The 25,523-nt window shown below is 38.4% G+C and overlaps 1 long non-coding RNA gene across 2 annotated transcripts in view; it reads right to left on the bottom strand.

The window, feature by feature from the left end:
- LOC127483442 (uncharacterized) overlaps nucleotides 1–23,953 on the bottom strand; it is a 102,875-nt gene extending 78,922 nt beyond the window's left edge. The window contains exons 1-3 of one of the 2 annotated variants that reach the window (XR_007909666.3): nucleotides 23,785–23,953; nucleotides 10,258–10,303; nucleotides 4,235–4,358 (exon numbers count right to left, since the gene is read on the bottom strand). This is a non-coding gene — a long non-coding RNA (uncharacterized LOC127483442). Of the gene's footprint in view, nucleotides 1–4,234; nucleotides 4,359–10,257; nucleotides 10,304–23,784 lie in introns of those variants that run through there. The other variant, XR_016213120.1, reaches the window with a different exon arrangement.
- Nucleotides 23,954–25,523: the final 1,570 nt, after the last annotated feature.

The raw sequence follows: 25,523 nt of genomic DNA, 5'->3' as shown, positions 1-25,523 counted from the left end.
ACTGAAATGTGATCCCTGTTAAACATAAGAGTGGGAATAAGAGAGGGAAGAGATGTATAATTTGGGACATGCTCACGTTGACTTGCCCCAAATGGTAGAGTTAGAAACATACCAGGGGATTCCAATTCAATCCCATCAAGGTGGCATGTACCAATGCCATCTCACTATTCCAAGTGATCAATTTCAGTTCACAATTGATCATAATGAAAGGTCTAAGAGTCAAAGGGAGAACATAAACAAGTCTAGTACCTGATAACACTAACCGATAGAATAAATAAAGGGGAGAGTGATACTCAAACAGTATATTTCACTTTGTGTTTCTATGGGGGTGCAAACTGTTGAAATCTTTACTTAATGTACACTAAACTGATCTTCTGTTAAAAAAAAAAAAAAAAAAACAAAAGAAATTAGCAATTCCCAACTTGACTCTTGCTGGGATTAAACATGACAATAGGTCTGATCTGATTTCATAATCATTTAAAAAAATCATCTATTATTTTTCACTTTATGTTTCTGTGTGGGAGCAAACTTTTGAAATCCTTACTTAATGTATACTAAGCTGATCTTCTGTATATTAAGATAATCAAAAATGAATCTTGATGTGAATGGAAGGAGAGAGGGAGTGGGAAATGGGAGGGTTGTGGGTGGGAGAGACGGTATGGGGGGGAAGCCATTGTAATCCATAAGTCGTACTTTGGAAATTTATATTCATTAAATAAAAGTTAAAAAAAATTCAATGTTTTAACTCTCTTCAATTTGTCAAAGACCTGATATCAATTATTTCAAAAGTCTAAGCCTTTATTTGCAATCATTTGGGGGAAATACAGAAGAGACCAAAGTTTTAAAGTGGTATAGCAGAGGCCGCCTTGCCTACAGTTTTTGGTGGGCAAAGCAAACATACAGAGTCAGTCAATAGTCTAGAGTCCTGGAGATAATTAAGTAGGCAAGTAAGAAGAATAACTATAAAATACATATATACTCTTCATAGAATTCTGTAGAGATATACAAAGAAATTCTATACAATGGTGATTTTGCTTACAGGCAAACAATGGATTTGGATCTTAACAAATTGTTTTATCTTGTTTTCAAGCCATTAGCTGGAAATAATTGCTATCCCCAGTTGTTTTTTTTTTTTTTTCCCACAACCATATGGAACAAGTATGCATAAAAGTTTCCTTTCCTGAAGGAAAAATAGTACCAGGGCTCCTACATTCTAGAATTCGAGGCAATCATGACTGAAATGTCATTCTAGAAATTTGAACTAATGCTTGTCATGGCTTCTGTTGACTGGTGTTCCAAGGTATATATGCTTGTCACTTTGGAGGATAAGGACTTACTCAAGAGGACAGCATATATGGTCTACCAGGTTTGGGATGTAAATTGGAGATAACCAAGATTCAACCAAGAAATAACTATAATGTACTGTCATTCTTATGTCTTCCAATTTCCTTTTGGTCTGTTAACATTCACACTATTTACAGTTCTTTTTAAAATTATCATACTAAATAATTTGAATTACATAGGGCTTTAATTGTAGCAGCTGAAACTGCCTATCTCTATTAATGTTTCATTTATTTTTAATTAAAATTTTACTATTAGAAAATAACGAAATGTAACCAATATGGTACTATCTTGTATAGGAATCAGGTCTCAGTAAAGGCCATCATCTGGTTCTACTTAGTGGAAACAGAACCAAGTAGAGCTCAGAGGCTATCCAATTTTTATTACTCTCATCACAATTTGACAGCTAGAACATCTTTAGGACTAATAATTATAATGAGAGAGTGCTAGTGCCAGGAATTAACTGAATCTCAGGCTCCCTTATCCTTTTAGCTCGTTACCAAAAATAGCCATAGCAATTCAAAGTAGCTTGAAAATTTTCTCTTGTGCTTATACACACTTTGTACAGCAACAGTATAGTCTTTTTCAAGGCTCAAAAAAATGAGTGGGAAGAACAATTATTATTCAAAATATGAGGTTGCATTCTCTTCATATGGACACAATATGAGAACTGCCAGACACATAAAATGAAGTAAAAGTGCAATTTAACTTGAAAAGGGAAAGAAAAAAGGAAGCTCTTTAGAGACATAACCTATTCATCTTTAAATCTACACTCTAAGGTACATGTGTTATTCCCTCAGTTACATAAATGGGAAGTCAAGCTCATTTAGTCTGAACAATTTGACTAGCATAATTCACGTATGAAATACAAGAACATAGAGTTTAAGCCCACCCACCTCTTTCTACTTGAAGGCCCATTCATTTTTCCTGCCTTATGTTTTAGATTTTTTTCCTCAATACCCCTGCCATATTAGATCCATTTGAGTTGTATTTTGTTTCGTTTTTTGAAATTCAGTGAAAATAGATTTTGATTTTATATCTTTGCTGCATTAATAGTAGATAACTTATGAAAAGGGAACTCCAGGTAGTGGGGATGCTCTATCGTAAATTGAAATAATTAATTTTCAGAATGAGATGCAGTGGAGGACTCACTTGGCTTGTTAATTTAATGAATATAACTTAAAGAAAAGAAGAAACTGGTTTTACTTTATGGAACACCTGGCTTAATGCTGCAATAAAGTAAAACTAAAACTAAAACTAAAGCATTGCTATGCAGTCAGAGAAGAAATTCTATCTCTAAGGAAAATGGATTTTCCTTTAAGAGGCAATTATATTACATTTCTTGTTCTAACCCTTTTCTTCGTTGTTCACCAGGACTGAAATAACAGATTCATCTGCCCTAGAGGTAGACATTATTAGTTGCTCACTTGCATCAAGGAAAGTTTGCCTCATTAACAGAAGGCTCCCCCATGCTGTGGTTAGTCATGGTTACGCATTAAGCAGAAAATTTCATTAAATCAGCACTTTAACGTTCTCCTTTTACCTTTACATTTTTAACTTATGAAATGAGATTATTAAACTATCTCACCTTCAAGGAATTTGCACAATTCATTAGTTCATTAAACTCTATCCAATCCACATATGTATCTTTGTTTTGTAAATATACCCAGTTCAGCAGAAAAAAAAGTCAAATGCCTAAAATTATAATTGGACTTTAATCAAGGATTTAGAAGTTGAGTATGATTATTGTACTTCAAAAGAGGACAGGTGTCTGGAGTAAAGTTTATCAAGGTATACTCATGTCACATCACTACTGTATTCCTTAGATATGCTAAGCTTTATCTAACCACTTTGCTTTTAATCTAAGAAGCGTTTTCTTATCCATAAAAAAAGAAAACAGTCTGGGAAATATTTTGATAATGATTCAAGTGCCAAATTCCCTAAACCATGATTTGACTTGGAATTAGATTGCCAGTTTCCAAATTATGATTATATGGCTGGGGGGGGAGAGAAATACTTTAAATACACCTAGTCACAGCAGACCCATAGAATAGCAGATGTCCTAAACAGCACTCTGGCCTCAGAATCAGCCCTTAAGGCATGCGGATCCGGCTGAAAAGCCCATGAGACTATTTCAGGCATGGAAAGCCAAGACACTCTGGGGGGAAAAAACCCTAAATGAAAGATCTCTGCGAGTGAGATCCCAGTAGAAAGAACGGGTCATCAAAGAAGGAGGTACCTTTCTCCGAAGGGAGGAGAGAACTTCCACTTTGACCATGGCCTTGTCTAAATATGATCAGAGTCAGTGAACTCAGGGGGCTTCCATGGCCTTGGCAGCTCATGACAAGAGCTTAGGGTGATTACTGATGCCATAAACAAGAGTGCCAATTTGTTAAGTCTACAACAGGAGTCACTGTGCACTTATTCCTCATGTAGGATCCTTGTCCTTAGTGTGCTGTACATTGAGATTTAATGCTATAACTAGTACTCAAACAGTATTTTTCACTTTATGTTTCTGTGTGGGAGCAAACTGTTGAAATCTTTACTTAATGTATGCTAAACTGATCTTCTGTATATAAAGAGAATTGAAAATGAATCTTGATGTGAATGGAAGGGGAGAGGGAGTGGGAAAGGGGAGGGTTGCGGGTGGGAGGGACGTTATGGAGGGGAAGCCATTGTAATTCATAAGCTGTACTTTGGAAATTTGTATTTATTAAATAAAAGTTAAAAAAAAAAGGATGGTAAAATAAATAAATAAATAAATACACCTACTATTTTCAGTTAAGAGAATCACATGTCTTTTATCTCAGTCTTACATAAACTCTTATTTATCAACTAAAAACAAAAATTCTGGAATGGGTTTTAAGGATTAATTCATTGAACAATATAGCAATCAAGTTAGCCTTTTAGCGTTCCATTTTATTGGAGACTTGCAATGCCAGCATCCCAAATCATAGTGATTGTTTGAGTCCAAGTTCTGGCTCCCTTGCTTCTGACCCACCTTCTTTCTGATGTGCCTGGGAAACAAATGGAAAATGATTCAGCTACTTGGACACCAACCATGCAAGTGGAGACAAAAACAGAGTTCTTAAATCTTGGATTTGACCTGGCCAAGACTTGGCTGTTGCAGCTATTTGGGGAATAAACCAGAGAATAGATTTTTCTCACTTTGTCTCTTCCTGTCATTCTGCTTTTCAAATATATAGAACTCTTAAAAAATTAGCCTTGGAGAGATCCAAGATGGTTGAGTACAGAAAAGACATTCTGACTTTGAACATAGGAATATACCAAAAGAACAGGGAGGGATCATTTTCCCAGGGGAGAGTTGGAGAGGTGTTTTTAATGGAAAGTCTACGGAAAGAAAAGACACTATAGAGCAGCAGGGACTGTACAGTCATACAGCAACTAGCAGGATGCTGCCAGTGACTCCCACAGCTGGCAACAAGTGGGGGCCTCACCTTCCCTGAGTCAGGTGAGAGAAAACTGGAGTATCTACACTGGTGTTATTGCCTGAGGGAGATCCTCTCAGTCCCCACTGAACTTGACTGGTCTGAAGCACTGACTGGGGTACACAAGATGCCACCTAATGCCAGGAAAAGCAAGCACATTTCCTCCCTTACCCCAACAAATGCAGATGGAGAACAACAGGGAGAAAGCACTATCTTAATAAGGTGTATGGAGGCTGCTGCAGCCCTAGAGCCAATAGTGGATTTTGTCAGAGGGGGTACATCTGCATTCTCCACAGTCTTTGGGTCTGGCCTGGAGAGCTGGGAGAGGAACAGGGCATCCACTTAGTTCCAGTAAGGGCTCATGTCATTTCTTTCCTCTCACCCCACCAAGGCAATGTTTTCAAGTTGCCAAGGTGGAACCTGAGCAATCTCTGGCAGCTGGCTCATGAATGAAGTAGCACTCTCCTTTGATGGAGATGTTCATAAGGGAGTGGATCTACCGTTCCCTATGACTTTGGGAGCCCTGTGACTATGCAATATGGTGTGTGTTGTTTCTAGTGCTTTGGACAATCACTAGGTCTCACTCAAGAAGCTCAGACTCCCCTCAGTGCTGGGGAGAATCATCACACAGGGCACAGTGTTCACACTAAGGAACACATAGACCCTTTGTGTAGTTTGTACACCTGTACACAGGCACTGTGGATTCACCCTGGGCAGGTGGATCACCTTGGCAGAGAGGGACTGGGGTTGTGAACATGAATGTCACTTTAGACTCTTGCCAGATCCTTGAGCACTGGATATTGCTTCCTGCCCCCACCCAGCATACACTGCTGGAAATCCACTGAAGAAGCAGGAATTTCATTAATCTATAGTGGCTATTTCAAAGAACAAAGGCTGCAAAAGAGAAAACCAACAAGTGTGTCCACAGTTTTGGAAAAAGAAACATAAAAATACAAGAAACATGAACAGGAAGACAATATGACTCCCCAAAAGGAACACAACACTTCAATATTAGAATGTGAAGATGAAGAGATTAATGAAATGTTTGAAATGGAACTCAAAAGAATGAGATTACTCACAAACAAACAAGAAACACAAGAGTTAAAAAATTTATACATGACAGACATGAGAAATTCTGCTAGGAAGTAAAAATAGTGAAGAAAAGTCTAACTGAAGTATTAGAAATGAAGAATTCAATATGTGAAATAAAAATACTATAGAAAGCTTAAACAAAAAACTTGGTTGGTCAGAACAAATATCCTCAACAGTCAGAACAAGGGCTGATCAAGTCATTGTTTCTCATAGCATCCATTTCACTTCAACAGGTTTCTTTTTTAGTGCTCAGTTGTCACCAATCAGGGAGAATATATGATATTTGTCCCTTTGGAACTGGACTGGCTTATTTCATTCAGCATATTGTTTTTCAGATTCCTCCATTTTGTTACAAATGACAGATTTCATTTTTTTATTATGTATTTATTTATTTTTGACAGGCAGAGTTACACAGTGAGAAAGAGAGAGACAGAGGTCTTCCTTTTCCATTGGTTCACCCCCAATGGATGCTGTGGCCGGCTCGCTGCAACCGGCACACCACGCTGATCCGAAGTCAGGAGCCAGGTGCTTCTCCTGGTCTCCCGTGCGGGTGCAGGGCCCAAGGACCTGGGCCATCCTCTACTGTCCTCCCAGGCCACAGCAGAGAGCTGGACAGGAAGAGGAGCAATCGGGACAGAATCTGGCGCCTTGACCGGGACTAGAACCCGGGGTGCCTGTGCCGCAGGTGGAGGATTAGCCTAATGAGCTGTGGCACCAGCCTGGATTTCATTTTTTTTACTGCTGTATATTCTATAGAGTACATAGCCCATAATTTCTTCATCCAGTCTACTGTTGATGGGCATTGAGGCTGATTCCAGATCTTAGCTATTGTGAATTGAGCTGCAAAAAACAATAAGGTGCAGACAGCTCTAATATTTTTCAATTTAATTTCCTGTGGGTAAATTCCAAGTGGGATGGCTGGGTTGTCTGGTAGGGTTATATTCCAGTTTCTATACTCTATCCCTTTTAGTAATTTTTTTTTCTACTTAATACTATTGGTTGAATTCTTAATTAAATGCACAATTATTCTTAGGTGTTTAAATTTAACTGAAAAGTGATCCCTGTTTAATATAAGAGTGGGAATAAGAGAGGGAAGAGATGTGCAGTTTGGCTCATGCTCACAATGGATTTACCTCTAATGGTAGAGCTAGAAATGTGCCAGGGGATTCCAATTCAATCCCATCAAGGTGGCATGTACCAATGCCATCTCACTAGTCCCAGTGATCAATTTCAGTTCAAAATTGATCATACTGATAGGTCTAAGAGTCAAAGGGATCACATAAACAAGACCAGTGTCTGCTAATATTAACTGATAGAATTAAAAAGGAAAGAACGATCCAACATGGGAAGCGGGATACACAGCAGACTCATAGAAGGGCAGATGTCCTAAACAGCACTCTGGCCTCAGAATCAGCCCTTAAGGCATTCAGATCTGGCTAAAGAGCCCATGAGAGTATTTTAGGCATGGAAAGCCAAGATACTCTGGCAAAACAAAAACAAAACCTAAATGAAAGATCTTTGCAAGTGAGATCCCAGTGGAAAGAATGGGCCATCAAAGTAGGAGGTACCTTTCTCTGAAGGGAGGAGAGAACTTCCACTTTGACTATGAGCTTGTCTAAATAAGGTCAAAGTTGGCGAACTCAAGAGGCTTCCATAGCCTTGGCAACTCATGACAAGAGCCTAGGGTGATTGCTGAAGCCATAAACAAGAGTGTCAATTTGTTAAGTCAACAACAGGAGTCACTGTACACTTACTCCTCATGTAGGATCTCTGTCCTTAATGTGTTTTATTATGTGAATAAATGCTATAACTAGTACTCAAACAGTACTTTACACTTTGTTTTTCCGCGTTTAAATGTTTACTTTAGTATATACTAAATTGATCTTATGTATATAAAGAGAATTGAAAATGAATCTTGATGTGAATGGAATGGGAGAGGGAGCGGGAGATAGGAGAGTTACATGTGGGAAGAAAGTGTGGGGAAAAAGCCACTGTAATCCAAAAGCTGTACTTTGGAAATTTATATTTATTAAATAAAAGTTAAAAAAAGAAATATCCAATCTAGAAGATAAATTTTTAGAAATATACTGGGGCCAGCACTGTGACATAGCTGGTTAAGATGCCTCATGTGATCTCAGCACCCCATATGGGTACTGTGGTTTGAGTCTTGGCTGCTCTACTTGCCATCCAACAACCTACTAATATGCGTAGGAAAGCAGTGGAGGATGTACCAAGTGCTTCAGCCCCTGCACCCATGTATGAGACCTGGAAGAAGCTCCTGGCTTCAGCCTGACTCTATCCTGGCCATTGTGGCCATTTGGGAAATGAACCAGCAGAATGGAAGTTTGTTCTTTCTCTTTCTCAACTTTCAAATAAATTTTTTTTAATAAAAGAAATCTCAGAAAAAAAGAGAAATGTGGGAAAACTGAAACAGTTTGAGATTTATGCACTATCATCAAATGAGCAAATATCTTAGGAGTTCCTGAAGTTAGGGAAAGAAAATGATTTTGAAGACTTATGCAGTGAAATAATCTGAAAATTCCCATTATTTGGACAAACATTTGGGTATCCAAGAACAGAATGCAAATAGAACCCAAAATAGATGATTAGAGAACATATTCACCACAATATATTATAGCAAATGTTCAAAACTAAAATATAAAATGTCCTAAAATGTGTAACAAATGCCAAATTACCTTCAATGGATCTCCAATTAGAATGACAGCTCATTCTCATCAGAAATTCTAAAAGCTAGGAGAGAATACAGCTCAATCCCTAAAAGCAAATCAGAGCTGTCAATCCAGAATACTATACTCAGCAAAGCTCTCATTCATAAATGAAGGTGAAATGAAAACCTTCCAAAGTAGATATATTGAAAGAATTTGTAACCAAATGGCCAGCCATAAAAATGATACTTAAGGATCACACAGAAATAGAGAATGATAATCAGCATTGGAAAAGAATATGAAGGCAGAAAACCTCAAAAGGACAAAGGAGATCCAAAACATAGAAAAATGGCAAATCAATTTCAATAATAACCTTGAATGTAAATGACCTAGATTATCCAATTGAAAGATACAAACTAGCTGAATGGACTGAAAAAGAAGACCCATCTATATGTTGCTGACAATAGCATAGCACGAACAAAGATACAGACTGAAAATGAAAGGATGGCAAAAGATATTCATGTGAACAGAAATGAAAAATGAACAGGAATAGCCTACCTAATATGAAACAAGATAGACTTTAACACAAAAACTGTTAAGAGACAAATAAGGGTATTATGTAGTGATTAAGGGATCGATTCAACAGAAAGGTGTGACTATAGCAAATATATAGGTACCCAATGGTAAGGCACCTGAATATTTAAAACAAATGTCAATGGCTTTGAAGGGACACGTGTATTCCAATACAATGATAATCGAGGATGGCAATATCCCACTTTCATCAATGGACAGAACTAGACAAAACAAATCAATGAATAAAAATACAGAGCTAATCTGCACTATTAACAATATGCATTTAATTAATATCTCCAGAATGTGTTATGCCACAACTGAGAATACATATATTTTTTTCATAACTGCATGGGACTTAATAGGATAGACCATATGCTAGACTATAAAATAAGTCAACAAAATATTTTTAAAAAATGAAATGATACCATATATCTTTTCTGACCACAAGGAATTAAACTGGAAACCCATTAAATAAATGCTCTAACAATGCTTCTCAAGAACCTAGAAAAGAACAAGCCAGCCCCAAATTAGAAGAAACAAAAATTAGAGAATAGAATGAAATAAAAAACACAAACCAGTGAAATTAAGAGCTGTTTTTAATAATAAAATTGGTATTCCATTGGCCTAACTGACTAAAAACAAAAGGAAGGAGAAGACCCAAATTTATAGTATTAGAGATGAAAAAGGATATGTTACAATGGGTACCATAGAAATAAAAAGAATCATCACAAATTACTACAGCTATTTGTCAAAAAATTGGAAAATCTAGAATAAATGGATAATTTCTGGACATATGCAGTCTACCCAAATTGAGTCATGAAGACATAGAAAATCTAAATAGACCTATAACTAGGAAGAAGATTGAATCAGTGATAAAGGCCCTTGCAACAACAACAACAACAACAACAAAAAGCCCAGGACTGAATGGCTTCACCACTGAATTGTACTGGACTTCACAAAACAACTGAATGGGAGGGAATCCTTCCAAATTATATCTTTGAGGTCATAATCACCCTAATTCTTCAACCAGAAAAAGATACAACAATGAAAGAAAACTATAGAACACAGTCACTGATAAAGGTATAAAAATCCTCAACAAAATACTAATTGAACCCAATAACAGAAAGATCACTCACCCTGGACAAGTGGATTCATTCCGGGAATGCAGGAATGGTTCAACATCTGCAATTCAACAAATGTGATATGTCACATTAACAATCTGAATAAAAATGATCTGATTAGCTCAATAGATGCAGAGAAAGCATCTGATAAAATACAACTTCCTTTCATATTAAAAACCTTAAGCAAATGGGATATACAAGGAACATTTCAACACAGTCAAGGTAATGTATGACAAACCCACAGCTAGAATTTTATTGAATAGGCAGAAGTTGGAAGCATTTTCACTAAGATTAGGGACAAGACAGGGATGCCCACATGCACTATTGCTATTCAATATTTTCTTGAATATTTTAGCCAGAGCCAATAGGCAAGAAAAACAAATCAGAGATAAAAATTGCAAAGTAGGAGGTTAAATAATTCCTGTTTGCAGATGACATGATCCCATACTTAGGGGGAACCAAAAGACTCCATTAAGGGAACTGCAAATAACCACAACGTAGTATCACTTCACCCCTGTTAGAATGGCTATCAAAAAAATCCAACAATGAATGCTCATGAGGAGTGGAGGATAAACATCCTAATACACTATTGGGACTGTAAACTAGCCACAATCATTATGGAAGACAGTAAGTTGATTCCTTAAAAATTTGAATGTTGATCAACCATATGACCCAACCATCCCATCTCTGGGAATTTACTCAAAATATATGTTATCAGCATATGAAGGATTTATCTGTACTTTTATGTTTATAGAAGCTCAATCCACAAAACCCAAGATATAGACTCAACCCAGGTATTTGTCAACTGATGACTGAATAAAGGAAATGTCACACACACACACACACACAAGTACTATTTAATCATAAAAACAGAATGAATTTTTTTGTTCAAAACAAAATGGATGCAGTTGGAGACCATTAAACTTACTAAGCCAATCCCCAAGAGACAAATATGTTTTCTGATTTGTGGTAGCTAATTTGAGTGAAATAGACTTTTGAGATTTGATTATTGTTTGTAACCCTTGTCTATATGCCTAAGGAATGGTGGTCTTTCTACTTTCTACTTGTTGAATTCTTTGCTTAGCAGAGGATTAAGTTTGTGATTCAAGTAAATTCAAAGTATGTTATCTCCAAAATTAAAAAAAAAAATTAAGGCAGGAGGATCAAAGATATAAGGGAGGGAGTAAAAGTAGGAAGTGTCATTATGCTCTTAAAACTGCATATATGAAATACATGAAATCTGTTCTCTTCATTAGATAAGTTTAAGAATTAGCCTTTACTAAATACTTTTTCAAAAGTAATAGCAGTATTTTACAAAGCTTAGTTTTTGGTTTTGGTAGTTTTCTTTGAGTGAAAACATCCAAATGATAAATGAGCTTCTGGGATCCACAGTAGAATTGGAAAAAAAATTCAGTTCAAAACCCAAAGTGATAACAATATGCTTAGTATCTAAGAATCTTTTACAGTTCAGATTATGCTTTTTGCTGACTATTGCATGTTGGGTACTAATTGTCCATTCTCAACTTGTTTCCTCATCTTCATTTAACAAATCATAATCATAAACCTGCCCCTCTCAGAATAACAGAACAGAATTAAATGAAGTAAATATCTGTAAAATGTATAAAATATTAATTGCTTCTACTTTTACAAATTTAAGGTGTATCTAAAAGCTCATGGTGAAATAAAATTAAAAAACACAAATTTCCATGAAACTTTGATGTTTCCTCTTAAAAATCTACATTTTCACTGTCGAGTCTATGAAACATCTAAATTTTGAGCTTTTTGTTCAGTTTAGCTGCTTTATGTAACTTTTTTTTGAAAATTCCAAGTTATGTTTTCTCTTCCCTGATTGCCATTCTCCCTTTTTTCCCCTATTCAGAAACTCCCCTTTATTCACTCATTGTACTTAGGGCACATGGTCACATTTTATATAAGATTTTATTTTTCCATTTGTGACTAAAGATTCTTTCATAATCTTGCAGTTCCTCACTCTAAAGTTAGATTTCCCTTCACCACTTCCAAAATACTCCTTAAGAATTTGATACATTTGTAAAGTAGTATATGTTGCCAGAGGAATCTTGATTATTTTCCAGGTCATAGAAACTAGTGTCTTTGCAGTGTGAGGGACTGTGTAGTATACACATACAGTACGCTATAAAACGTGTTTTATTAATTTGAAATGCAGAGTTAGAGTAATCTTACATCCACTGGTTCACTCCCCAAATGGCCGCAATGGACCAGACTGAAGATAGCAGCCTGAAACTCCATCCTGTCCTACAAGGGTGGTAGGAGCCTTTGTACTCAGGTTATCTCCCACTGCTTTCCCAGGTGAATTAGTAGGGAGCTAGATTGAAAGTGGAGAAGCTGAGACTTGATCTAGCACTCAAATGGGATGCAGGGGTCCGAGGCAGTGGCCCACCCTGCTGTGCTACAACTCAGGCCTTAGAGGAATACTATCAAATTTTAAGAACTTGGGGCTGATGCTGCAGCACATTGGGAAAGGCTGCCACATGCAATGCTGACATCCCATTCAGAGGGCTGGTTCAGGCCCTGGCTGCTCTGCTTACAATCAAGCTCCCTGCTAATGCACCTGGGAAAGCAGTGGAAGCTAGAGGACTTGGGCCACTGATATGGGTGAGGAACACCTGGATATAGTCCCTGGCTCCTGGTTAGCCTTGGCCCAGCGCTAGCCATTGTGGCCACTCTACCTTTCAAATACGTAAATATTTTAAAATATAAAATTCTAAGGACTAATGAATTGGAGCAGAAGTGGTTTTATTTAAAAGTGCTGAATAAGAAGTAGCAAGTTGCTAGAGACAGGAACAGAGCTTGCAGCAAATTTCACTAAGACAAACAGGAGTATTGGCAACGTGTGCTGCCAGCCACCCTCTGTAAGTTCTCCCCTTTGGGAAAAGATCAACTGAACAAATTACTAAATTTATACTTGAAAAACAAAGAGTCAAATGGAAGAGGACTCAGCCTGTTTGTTTATATTTATGAACATCTGAGAACAAATGGCATTGATTGAAGCAAACTTGTCCAACATAACCCTTTCATTGATGTGTAAACATATTTCTTAATGTGGCCTGCAGAACCCAAATGATCTTCCTAAATTATTGTGCACAAATTGTCCTGGGCTCATCTAAATTAGACTTAATTCTGTTCCCTCAATTAAAATTAGTAAAAGAAGCAAAATGAAGAGAATTTGAAAATAAGTGTTCTGAATGCAACCAACATTTTCTAGGAAAAATACTGTAGCATTTCTATTATGTGATGAAAAATAAGACAGTCTTAAAATTCTGTGGAGGTATTTGAAAGTCTGTGGACACATGGAATAAGTCCATTTTGGTGCAAAAATATTTTGAAGCCCATGCAGTATTTTTTTTAATCATAATTTACATTCCCTATGGGCTTTTTGAAGACCCCTTATCTTCAAAATTTCACATTGATTTCAAAACTTTTAGCATCAAAATCGACTCTTTTTACCAAGCTTTCTTTATTTATATGAAAAGCAGAGTGTCAGAGACAGAGGTAGAGAGATCTTCTATCCTCTGATTCACTTCCCAAATGGCAACCAACAGACAGAGCTGATCCAGGCTGAGGCCAAGATCCATGAACTCTATCCATGTCTCCCACAAGGGTAGCAGAGGCTCAAGTACTTGAGCTACAGTTGTCGCTTTCCAAGGCACATTAGTAAACTGGATGGGAAGTGGTGTTCCCAGGGCTCTGTCACTCTTACATTGGATGCTGGCATCATAAGCAGCCACTTAACCTGCTGTGTCAAAAAAAAAACATGCCTCTAAACTCAATTTTTAAATCCAATTGCACAAACGTTGTGAAGTACTTTTGTATAGAATACAGTCACATTGGATGCTTAGGAAAGATTGACCATCTTCAAACGTCTATTTCCATTTTACACAGCTCTTCCTCAGGTTAACTGATACAGAACGCCACATATTTTATATGCACAATTTAATGAGTTTAGATGTATGAAACACTCACGATAGCAACCACCACAGCTCACGTCAGATACATCAAACACTTCTCAATGTCCTTGCAACCACGTTTTCACGGGCTATTCTACTTCCTTGGGTTCCAGAACCATACATTCCAGACCTCCCCTTCAGTTTCTAACAAAGATCTATCTCAACATTAACATAAAAATTGAAAGCCCAATTTTTCACTCCCCTCTGGCAGCTCCCACCATTGCCTTAAGCCTGCCTTTCCCCCTGAAACTTCACATCTCATTAAAAAAAAAATCAACTTCAAATTCTAGTTGCCTATTCTAGAGCACTGGAATTTTCTCACTTTCCATGTACAGTTTCAGTCTACTTTGTTATCTTGACTTTTGTACTACATCTAAAATACAATAACTACCACATGTATTGTTACCACCCTATAGCTCCTGGTATTCATTCGATTTTTCAGCATCCTTCTAACTGGATGTGGTTGCCTTCCTACATAGTAATCTCAAAACAATATTCCAAATATTCCTGCTAAAAGAAAACTAATGTCACCTTATTCTTTATGTGCAAAATTCTGAACCCTTTTCATATCACTTAAAGTAAAATCTACAAGTCTTACAGCAACCTATATGCCCGTATAGAATGTGGCCCTTGCTGCCCCTTAGACCTCATCTACAGTGCCCAACCCTTTCTTACTCCTGCAGCTGCATTGTTTTACACACTCAAGCCACATTTATATTCTATTGCCTTTTAAATTACTTTTTATTTGCCTAAAACAATTTTCTTGTATGTATTTCCAAGGCTTGTTTGTTTACATTTTCTAATCTCTACTAAAATATTCTTTGTACGATAAAGCCTTCCCTGGCCATACTATACAACAAAAAACTCTAAGAAAGCCCTTCCTTCCAAAACATGACCATTTAACTTACAATTTTGTGTGTACTGTTGATCTAGGTCAACTAGAACTTAAGCTTAATAAAAACAGGAATGATATTCCCCTTTATGTTCCAATGTATCACAAGAGTCTAGTCTGCCAGGTTATGTTAAGAAGTTGCCAATTTTAGGGGCCAGCCCTGTGGTGCAGTGAGTTAAAAGCCCAGGCCTGAAGCTCCAGGATTCTAAATGGGCACCGTTTCAAGTCCTGGCTGCTCCACTTCTAATTCAGCTCCCTGCTAATGTGCCTGGGAAAACAGTGAAAGATGGCCCAAGTCCTTGGGCCCCTGCATCCACATGGGAGACCCGAAGAAGCTCCTGGCTCCTGGCTCCAGATGGGCTCTTCTTGGCCATTGTAATCATTTGGTGAGTGAACCAGTGGATGGCAAACCTCTGTCTCTACCTCGCTTTCAAATGACTTTTTTTAAAGACCTATTTATTTATTGGCAGAGGTACCGAGAGAAGGAGAAACAGGTCTTTCATCTGCTGGTTCACTCCCCAGATGGTCACAATAGCTGGAGCTGGGCTGATTTGAAGCCAGAAGCTTCTTCTGGGTCTCCTATGTGGATGCAGGGGGCCAAGACTTGGACCATCTTCTACTGCTTTCCCAGGCCATAGCAGAGAGCTGGATCGGAAGTGAAGCAGCCGGGACTCGAACCAGCTCCCACATGCGATGTGGGCACTGCAGGCAGTGGCTTTACCTGCTATTTCACAGTACTAGCCCCAATAAAATAAATTTTAAAAAGTTGCTAATTTTAGTAGCATGTCAACAGAAAATGCAGAAGTAGTTTCATGTGGTCTTTTTTCACACACTCCTTAATACACTAGAAAAATGGATTTTAAAATACAATAAATGGCATTCAGGCAAGAAAGCAGAAATGTGTTTTTGTTTTTCCTTATGAAGTTATGAAGGGGTTAAGACTAGAGAAGAATAAATTAGTGTCGTGTCACCTGACATTAAAATAGACTCATTTGAATTTCCTGTATAAATATTTTATACCCATAAGGCTATGGGTATAAAAAAGTTTTCTTTGGGTTACTTTAGAAAGGCAGCTCCTTTTCCCTACAAGATGCACTATGTGATTCTATACGGGATCCCTAGTATTTGAAGAACAGGTGTATCTACAGTATATTTGGCATAGTGAATGAAGTTCTAGTTAGCACTGGAGGAAACAGTTGAAATGGCATAATTCAAATAGGTCTCTGAACATTTTTCACCTCATGATTTTTATTTCTTCCCAGATTTCATCTTACAAGTGAAAATAACAACCTTTAATTCAAATTTGTTACCAGTGTCAATTTATATATACTTGCTTTGAAAACATGTATGGAATGATTTTTGATGGTTATGTGGTTCTTAAAAATGTAAGTGGGCAGGCAGTCTAAAAGTGGAAATGTTTTTCTCTTATCATTTAGGTTAACATTATGGAAATATCAGGATTAAGTGCATTAGGGAATGTATAGCCTTATATCTACAAGTTCCAGCTATCAATTCAGTTGGATATGCCTTCACAAATCTAATTTATCGTCTCTGTGGCCTTTCTTAGCTGCAAAGTGCATCCTGTCTGAAAACTAAAAACATCAATCTGGGGTAAACCTCAATATATGACTATCTGTGGATGTATTCAATTATTTTTTGCTCTAAATTTGATCTGTGGCTGAACTGTAAGCATTTGGTCTCTTAGTATCCACTTTTTAAAATCTTTCCTTCCCACAGTAATTTTACAACTTAATATATTTCTCATTTTACATGAAATCACTTATTCACATATTTTCATCTAAGGCATTTATTTTTTCCATACATCCTCCATTTTTATAACAGCAAGGACTATTATTTAGAGGTAAGTGCACATATGGTTATCAGTATAATGTCTGCTATGAATAGTGGTGAATTAGGGATAGAGACAGGCTGGGTTCTGAAAAAATTTCGAACCTGTTAACTCATTAACAGGTGCAAACCACTTCACCCAGAGCCTGGTGAACAGACTGAATTTTGTATCTACCCTTGCAGTGACTCCTCAATCCTGACCATTTAGAGTAAGGGCCAGGGAGTTTCATTTCTTGTAGATTTCCAGGTACAAATCTTAGAAGTAACTTCAAATCCTACCCCTATGATACTTTGGAGAAAACTTCCTAAATGTTGAGAACATGCAAATTTGAGCTCAGATATTCCACTTCTATGTTGTCTGGGATCTCTCTCAATAATGAAGACAGTAAAGGAAGCTAGCCCTCTGGCACTGTTATAGAAAGGGATCTGGCAAATTTGACACAGTTCTTAATGATTTGGCTAATGCAAATATTGCTATCTGATGTGTCTTATTTACTAAGCCACTGTGCTGCCTTCTCTTATATTTTTTAATGCATAGTCTGAACGAATTATCAGTTGCTCATGGTTAAGCCTTGAAACTTCTCTATAAACTATCAGCAGCAAAAAAAAATACATGAATGCCATAAATTACTTTATTATATTATAGAGTCAGCCTGTTATTTCTGAGACCTTGACATCATTGTATGCCCAGTAGTTGCAGTAGTAACCACAGGTCTTCCACTATCTGTTACTTAAATTCTGGACTTCAGTGTTCTCATCCACAAATTGAGACATATAGAGTAGAATAATTAATTCACACAACAAATATTTATTTAATGACTGTGATGTCAGACATTGTGCTAGTGGCAGAGGATAGATAATATGGTTGTTTACAACTTAATGCAGATATTGGCATGAACACATAATTCAGTAAGAGAATGGATTTTATCATTCAATCTTAACAGTGAGGCAAATTCCTAATTTTTTCCCTTTTCTATATTAAAAAATGAATGAATCAATGAATTACACTTATTTGAAGGGTAGGGATACAAACCAAGAAATTTGCCATCTCTACTCTCTTTCCATGTTTTCTAATGTCCACAGCTGCCAAGGCTGGGCAAGGCTGAATCTGGGAGCTAGAAATACGATCAAGGTCTCCCATATGGGTTGCAGGGACCCAACCACTTAGGCCATAACCTGCTGTCTTATAGGGAGTGCATTATATATGGAAGCTGGATCAGAAGCAAAGCTGGACTCAATCTCAGGCATGCTTGTGGGGAGCAACTGGGAGCAACTCGGACTAGACTAAGTTACTGGAATTAAGACTTATTCTATGCATCTGCTCTCCCACAATATGGCGCTGGGAGAGGAGGAAACAGCTTCTACACAGCTGCCTCCAGTTCAACCAATAAACAGCAGGACCTGCTCCTGATTGGAGGAGAGCAGCGTACTCGGCGTGTGGGTAGCAGAGTTGGGATTGGTGGAAGAGGACTATAAAGGAGGAGAGAGACAACATGCACCAGGAACATCTATCTGAAGGAACACCTGAGCAGCCCCCGAGAGAGCCTGCCGGCGGTGTGCCGCTCCCCCGCGGAAGTGGGGAAAGTGGCAGTGGGAACCGCCCTTCCACGGAGGTGGAAGGGACGGTAGCCAACCCGGGAAGAACCAGCAGCAAACCCGGGGAGGGCCGAGCAGACAAAAGAACAACGCAGGGTCCTGTGTCGTTCCTCCACGAAGAGGGGGAGCAACACATGCTTACATAGGCTGCAGGTGTCCCAACTAGCAATTTAACTGTTGTGCTAAACACTGGCCCCTTTATTGCATAATCTTGCCTCAGTCTTAACGCTGGTCTGTGCTTATATCTAAACAAGCAAATGAAACTAAGTCTTCTGAGCATTCTTGTAGAGTGTGCTTTTGGTACCTAGAAGAATATGTTTTCTAAGAAGACCAGTATTCAGATCTGAAGTCTCAGTCTGCAGAAGTGGCTTAGCAAGTAATGTTCATTTTATTCTCTCACCTGAGTGTCAAGTTAACCCTTGTAACAGAAGTCTCTTTAAAATGGTATGGTTAACATCTCCCGCTTTAGTGATAATGGCTGTTATGTGGCTTATCCCATTTATAAGAGTTGACTCTACTTCTGCAACAAAATTATATTTCCAATTTAGTTCCTACTAACATCAGATTAGAAATCAAGTAAATCTTTCATTGAATACTATTCCTGATCCTTACTTAAGTTCTGTGGGTTGGTTTTCATACCCAAAAATCAGAGAACACGATTTTTATCTCATGAAGTAACTGTCCGAATAAGTCAGAACCACCTTTGGGAGCATTACATAGTTCTTGGGCTGAAATGAATACTAAATAGAAACCAACAAGAAGCAAATGTTGCTTTCATTATAATTCTCATAACCTTTTCTTTGGTCTCCATCCTTTCCCAGAATGACCTGCCCTTCTTACCAAACTAAGCTTCTCATCCATTGACCCCATCTCTATGCCTTCGTTTATCATTGGATTTTCCAGAAAATGTTTTCCTTTCTTGTAATCCATGAAGGCACTTCTGAAAATTCATGGAAAATTCATTACTCAGGGTGCTTCCATAGCCTTGGCAACTCATAACAAGAGTCTAGGGTGATTACTGATGCCATAAACAAGAGTGTCAATTTGTTAAGACAACAGGAGTCACTGTGCACATACTCCTCATGTAGGATCCTTGTCCTTAGTGTGCTGTACATTGAGATTTAATGCTATAACTAGTACTCAAACAGTATTTTTCACTTTATGTTTCTGTGTGGGAGCAAACTGTTGAAATCTTTACTTAATGTATGCTAAACTGATCTTCTGTATATAAAGAGAATTGAAAATGAATCTTGATGTGAATGGAAGGAGAGAGGGAGTGGGAAAGGGGAGGGTTGTGGGTGGGAGGGACGTTATGGTGGGGAAGCCATTGTAATCCATAAGCTGTACTTTGGAAATTTATATTTATTAAATAAAAGTTAAAAAGTTAAAAAAAAAGATTAGTGCAAAAGTTTGAAATCCATGAATAGAAGAAGTCTTCAGGAAGCTCATTGAAAATGTGTAACAATGTAAACGTTAAGGGTAGATTTCCGGGGCCGGTGCAATGGCACAGGTTAATCCTCTGCCTGCGGCGCCGGCATCCCGTATGGGTGCTGGGTCTAGTCCCAGCTGCTCCTCTTCTAAGCCAGCTCTCTGCAGTGGCCTGGAAAAGCAGTAGAAGATGGCCCAAGTGCTTACACCCCTGCACCCGCATGGGAGACCAGGAAGAAGCACCTGCCTCCTGGCTTTGGATCGGCACAGCTCTGGCCATTGTGGCCATTTGGGGAGTGCACCAATGGAAGGAAGACCTTTCTCTGTCTCTCCCTCTCACTGTCTAACTACCTCTCAAATATTTTTTAAAAGGCTAGATTTCAAAAATTTTTGTACTAAAATAAATTTCCTTTAATTCCTCTTTTTTACAAACTTTCCAAAGTCCCTTTGTATATGTTGTATAAGTCAATAAACTTTTCCAGTATCACACTATATTATGGAGTACTCAAATATTGTGACTGAAATTATTTTCCTTCAAGTTAATCTGATTCTGACTGTTCTCAGGTTAAAGATGTTTTTAGATTTCCAGTACTTATAGGATCCTATACTCCTTAGCATGAATTTTATATAATTCCTTCTTCTTGCTTCCCTTGCATCCTGCTAGAGTGAGTTGTAGATCAAGCTTCAAACATTTCCTCCTACTCAAAGCTACACATCTCAACTCTGTGTTCTTTTGTTCTAAATACATCTCCTAATTTCAGAAACACAAATATCACTCCTGAATTGCAGATAGAGATGGTCACTTCTTCTGGGCATCCATAGACCATCTTCAGACTTATAAAGCAGTATTTGGTATTATGTTATAATTACAGGTTACAGGGAAAACAGAGTTCAAATGGCACTGGCTATAATAGCTAAAAACAAACCTCTCTCTGCCCCTAGTCCATTACATAAATCTGTCTATATGCCTCGTTTGGAACTTAGTCACATTTCTTCTTCTGACACCTCTTGAATTTTAAGGATCTTATTATTTAAATCGTATGTGTGTGTGTGTGTGTAACTCTTTAACTGGTCTTTTGTCCCTGCTTCTAATTTCCTGTTCTGGTGACCGGCTTGAATTTCTCCTTTACCATAATTTTGCCAATTAAAGTCACAAATGCTTAATCCTGTGCAGGAAAATCATTATAGCTTGAGCCCCTAATAACACGATTAATGCCCCACCCCATCTTCCTGCACATTTAATATTGTGCACATTGGGTTACAAATCAGAGTACTATACATCAGCGTTTCCTTCTGAACTTGCGGTTAATATTTTCAGAGGACAATAGCCAGAGAATAATTCTGATGTACTGTGTTTTTCACTTACACAAAATATATACCACCCTCCACACCTGTAGTTAGGTCAGCACCTGCAGCATCTTTTCCACCTCCATTTTATTTAAGTTCTGGTCCCTCCTTCTTTGTTCCATTTATATCTTGTTGAACCCTCATGACAGGTGTAAATGATTGTTTCCATAGGAAAGAACAAAACGAAATTCTTTTTAAAAAGTCTATTCAGTACTTTTTTCAATAATAGTTGGGGAAATGTTATTTAGGAAGAATGGTGCTTGCAAAGGCTTTTGTTATTTCTCTATAAATAAACAGTCATGCTATAAATTTGCATGAAAGCAGACTGAAGGAATGTGGTGTACTTTTCCTAATCCTTTTACTTCAGGAAATTGTGTGTGAAGAATAAGGAAAGCAGGCTTCCAGATCAAGCCACCCACAAGTAAAAGTTCCAATTTCTCCCATCTTGTTAATTTGCATGGGGCTTCCACCATCAACTCCAACACACCTTGCCTTTGTTGGCATGGGGTTACTAACAGGATAAGCCTTTTTCACTGCCTTTCTCTCCCCATCCCTTCTTATTTAAGGCCTGTAATTTAAGCACTCCCTCCTCTGTGAGAGTTCATGCTTCCTCCTTGCCTAGTGCAAAATGTCTGTCACTTTCCTCTGAAAAAGGCCCTAGGAAGTGGACTTGTAAAGGTCTAATAGACTCATCAGATGTGGTTCTCAAATGTTAAATGCCACACTGACATTCAAAAATTCATTTTGGGTCCCCCATAGGAAAAAGAAAGTTATGCCACTCAGTTTGGAAAAGTACATCATCTTTTCTGTGAGGATATGAAGTCTGGATCCCAGCAGCATTTTAAAATCACTAAAAAAAATGAAGAATGCAGCACATTGCATGGCAAAAATTATATCGAATTTTGTCAGTTTGAAAGAATTCTGACAACTCAGTGCACATAACCACATGTATGTTAATAAGCACATTTAATTCCCAATGATCTTTTGGTTCATGGTGCATATTGATCATGGATTATAAGATTACAGTACCAGGAAGAAATTTAGAATAAGCAGTGTACTCACCCAGTTATGGGATTATCAAATAATATTAAATATTATACTTTTAAATGTATTCTGCCACTCTCTAAAAGGAACTGATGTCCTAAATAACTATTTGCTTCCATGACTGTCGCTCCCCGTCTTCGTGGAGGAACGACACAGGACCCTGCGCTGCTCTTTTGTCTGCTCGGCCCTCCCCGGGTTTGCTGCTGGTTCTTCCCGGGTTGGCTACCGTCCCTTCCACCTCCGTGGAAGGGCGGTTCCCACTGCCACTTTCCCCACTTCCGCGGGGGAGCGGCACACCGCCGGCAGGCTCTCTCGGGGGCTGCTCAGGTGTTCCTTCAGATAGATGTTCCCCTTAGATGTTCCTGGTGCATGTTGTCTCTCTCCTCCTTTATAGTCCTCTTCCACCAATCCCAACTCTGCTACCCACACGCCGAGTACGCTGCTCTCCTCCAATCAGGAGCAGGTCCTGCTGTTTATTGGTTGAACTGGAGGCAGCTGTGTAGAAGCTGTTTCCTCCTCTCCCAGCGCCATATTGTGGGAGAGCAGATGCATAGAATAAGTCTTAATTCCAGTAACTTAGTCTAGTCTGAGTTGCTCCCAGTTGCTCCCCACACATGACAATTACTCCCAAGCAAATGTAAACTTTGAAGACAGAGCTACTTTGTATTTATTTTCCATTGGAGATGCTTAGCATGTATTGTGGTTTATTGTAGGTATATGGAAGATGTATTAGTCTGAAGAGTAATGGGCCAGCACTGTGGTATAGCAAGTAAAGCCACCTGCAGCCTGCAGTGCCACCATCCCATGTGGTGCTGGTAGATGTCCCAGGTCATCCATTTCCAATCCAGATCTCTGCTACGGCCCAGGGAAAGCAGTACAGGATGGCCCAAATCTTTGGGCCTCTGCACCCATGTGGGAGACCTGTAAGAAGTTCCTGACTTTGGATCAGCCCAGCTCCAGCGCTTGTAGCCATTTGGGGAATGAACCAGCTAATGGAACACCTCTCCCTCTCTCCCTCTAACTCCACCTTCCAACTAAATAAATAAATCTTAAAAAATTTAAATAATTGTAAATACAGATGGTCTAAAGATAAAAGAATGTATGGGAATCTTTCTCTCTTGAAATGAATGTCTACACTGAAAACTCCCTCTCCTTTGTTAATTCTCTTGCCTCCCCTTGAATCACCAAGCCACGCTCTTTGAGAGATTCCTCTATTTTTGTGTTGTGATTCCATTTTACCCCAGTCTTCAGGTTGCTCTTGAGTGGCCATAAGCCAAGACAGCCACTGCCAGGAGTGCCCTAATGAGAGTGGGGGTCGGTTCAGTTTGGGTGTGTGGGTCAAGTGAGACACAGCAGGAGGTGAAACACAAATGCATAAAATAGCAGAAACTTGTTACTTACAGATCCCAGAGAAGTTAGGGGAGCTGATGGGCAGTTGGGCAGCTGGCTGCAGGGAGTTCAGAGGGAAGGTCAAGGAGACAGAGGATCTAAGGACTTCTCCTTTATAAAGATCTGTGGATTGGCTCTCTTGGGTTTTCCTGTGGGGATTGGGGATTGCCTAGTTTACAAAAACACAAGAGAAAGGGAGAACTTATTTATAGAACTCTGGTGTTGACCATTAGATTTAATTATTTTTATCAGCTGTGGAGTGCACTGTGCATGTTATGGGGATAAGAAACAAGTGGATTCTATCACAATTACCCAGGAGGAGATGTTTTGACTAGGTCAAAGGTGATGAAGAAAAATCAAGTTTCAAACAGTTGACCTCAGTCCTACAAGTGGATGCTAAGGCAGCACGATTTAAACCCACTTAAGACAAAGCCACTGATATTTTGGTACAATTTTTGCAAGCTAGAAATCCAGTCACTCTTTGATTCCTTAAGGATTCACCAAGTCTCTAGCACCAGCCATGTGGCTGGAGCTGAACCACGCACCTCCACAGGAAGCACTGAAAGTTTGTCAGTGATGTGAAGATATGGGTTGCTCATATTCAATTTCACATAAGGATCTCCCTTGGGTTTCTCATGTTCACCTATGTTACTGTCACATAATCATAGTACAGATAAATTTTGGGGTAATTTGTGCTAATAAAATTAGATGATGATAATAAATATGCTTGACTGATTGATCTGATATGCTTAAGAGATATTTAAAAAGTAAGCGGTTCCCATTTCTGTAAATTCCGTCCCCCTCAACACTGACCACAAACATTTTCACTCGAATGACTCAAACTCACTTGTCCCTTTTATCATCTTTGAACCTTACAGCAACTAACACATAAAGTCACAGTCCCCACTGGGTTCTGGACATTTAGGTTAGGCCGAAATTCCTCCCTTGAGAAGTCTTTTTCTTCCGGAGTTCAACTCGTAAATTCTGTAAATGTTATTGCAGCTGTAACCCCATCTTGAATGGGAAGCAGGTTTTACCTGAAAGATTTACCCTTGTCATATAAGGTAGCTTTATAGCCATGCATATCAGTTATTGACTTGACACTAAGGTTGTAATTTTTCTTTTGGTAAAAGGAATTAAAAGCTTTTCAGGGGAGCCTGATGAGTGAAACTAATGCTTCTCCATAGTATCACCTCTCGTTAAGGGGATAATTAAGAAGAAATTTCTGACAAGGAAATCTAAAGAGGACAACCCTCACCCTTAGCTCTCCTTTCTGGGTTCTTTTACTCTTGAATCCTCTTTCAGCCCTCTTGATGTCCATGGTGACACCATATATATAAAAGCATATTATCAAAAGCACCCAAACGAAAGCCATATTTTCTCCCAGAGGAGTCTGTATTTTTACAGAAGTCAAAATCTCAAGCTGAAGGCATCAACCACCTAGGTAGGAATTCAAGCATGTCAAATGTATCAATTAAACTTTCACCAGTTTTGTTACAGAACCATTTGCATTATGCCACGGAAGAAAGTGAAAATAGAAATAAGTCTAAGTCTTTAGATTCTTGAATGCTTAGACCTTAATGTAGTGCCTAGGGCACAGGCTGACCTCAGCTATTAAAAGTAATAGTGCAGAAATGGACCACAGCAATGGGGCTTCCAGATATCTTCTGCACAATGCTGCTTTTGTTCTACCTATAGATTCTTTGTCTGCTCTGATAATTCTTTAACTGCATCTGAAATCAGGGCTTAGC

This window comes from Oryctolagus cuniculus, chromosome 1 (assembly GCF_051225735.1).
Source record: "Oryctolagus cuniculus isolate XC-2025 breed Fujian yellow rabbit chromosome 1, ASM5122573v1, whole genome shotgun sequence".
Taxonomy (NCBI): Eukaryota; Metazoa; Chordata; class Mammalia; order Lagomorpha; family Leporidae; genus Oryctolagus; species Oryctolagus cuniculus.
Note: the sequence above shows the minus strand (reverse complement) of the source record. Positions and strands in the feature narration are given on the sequence as shown.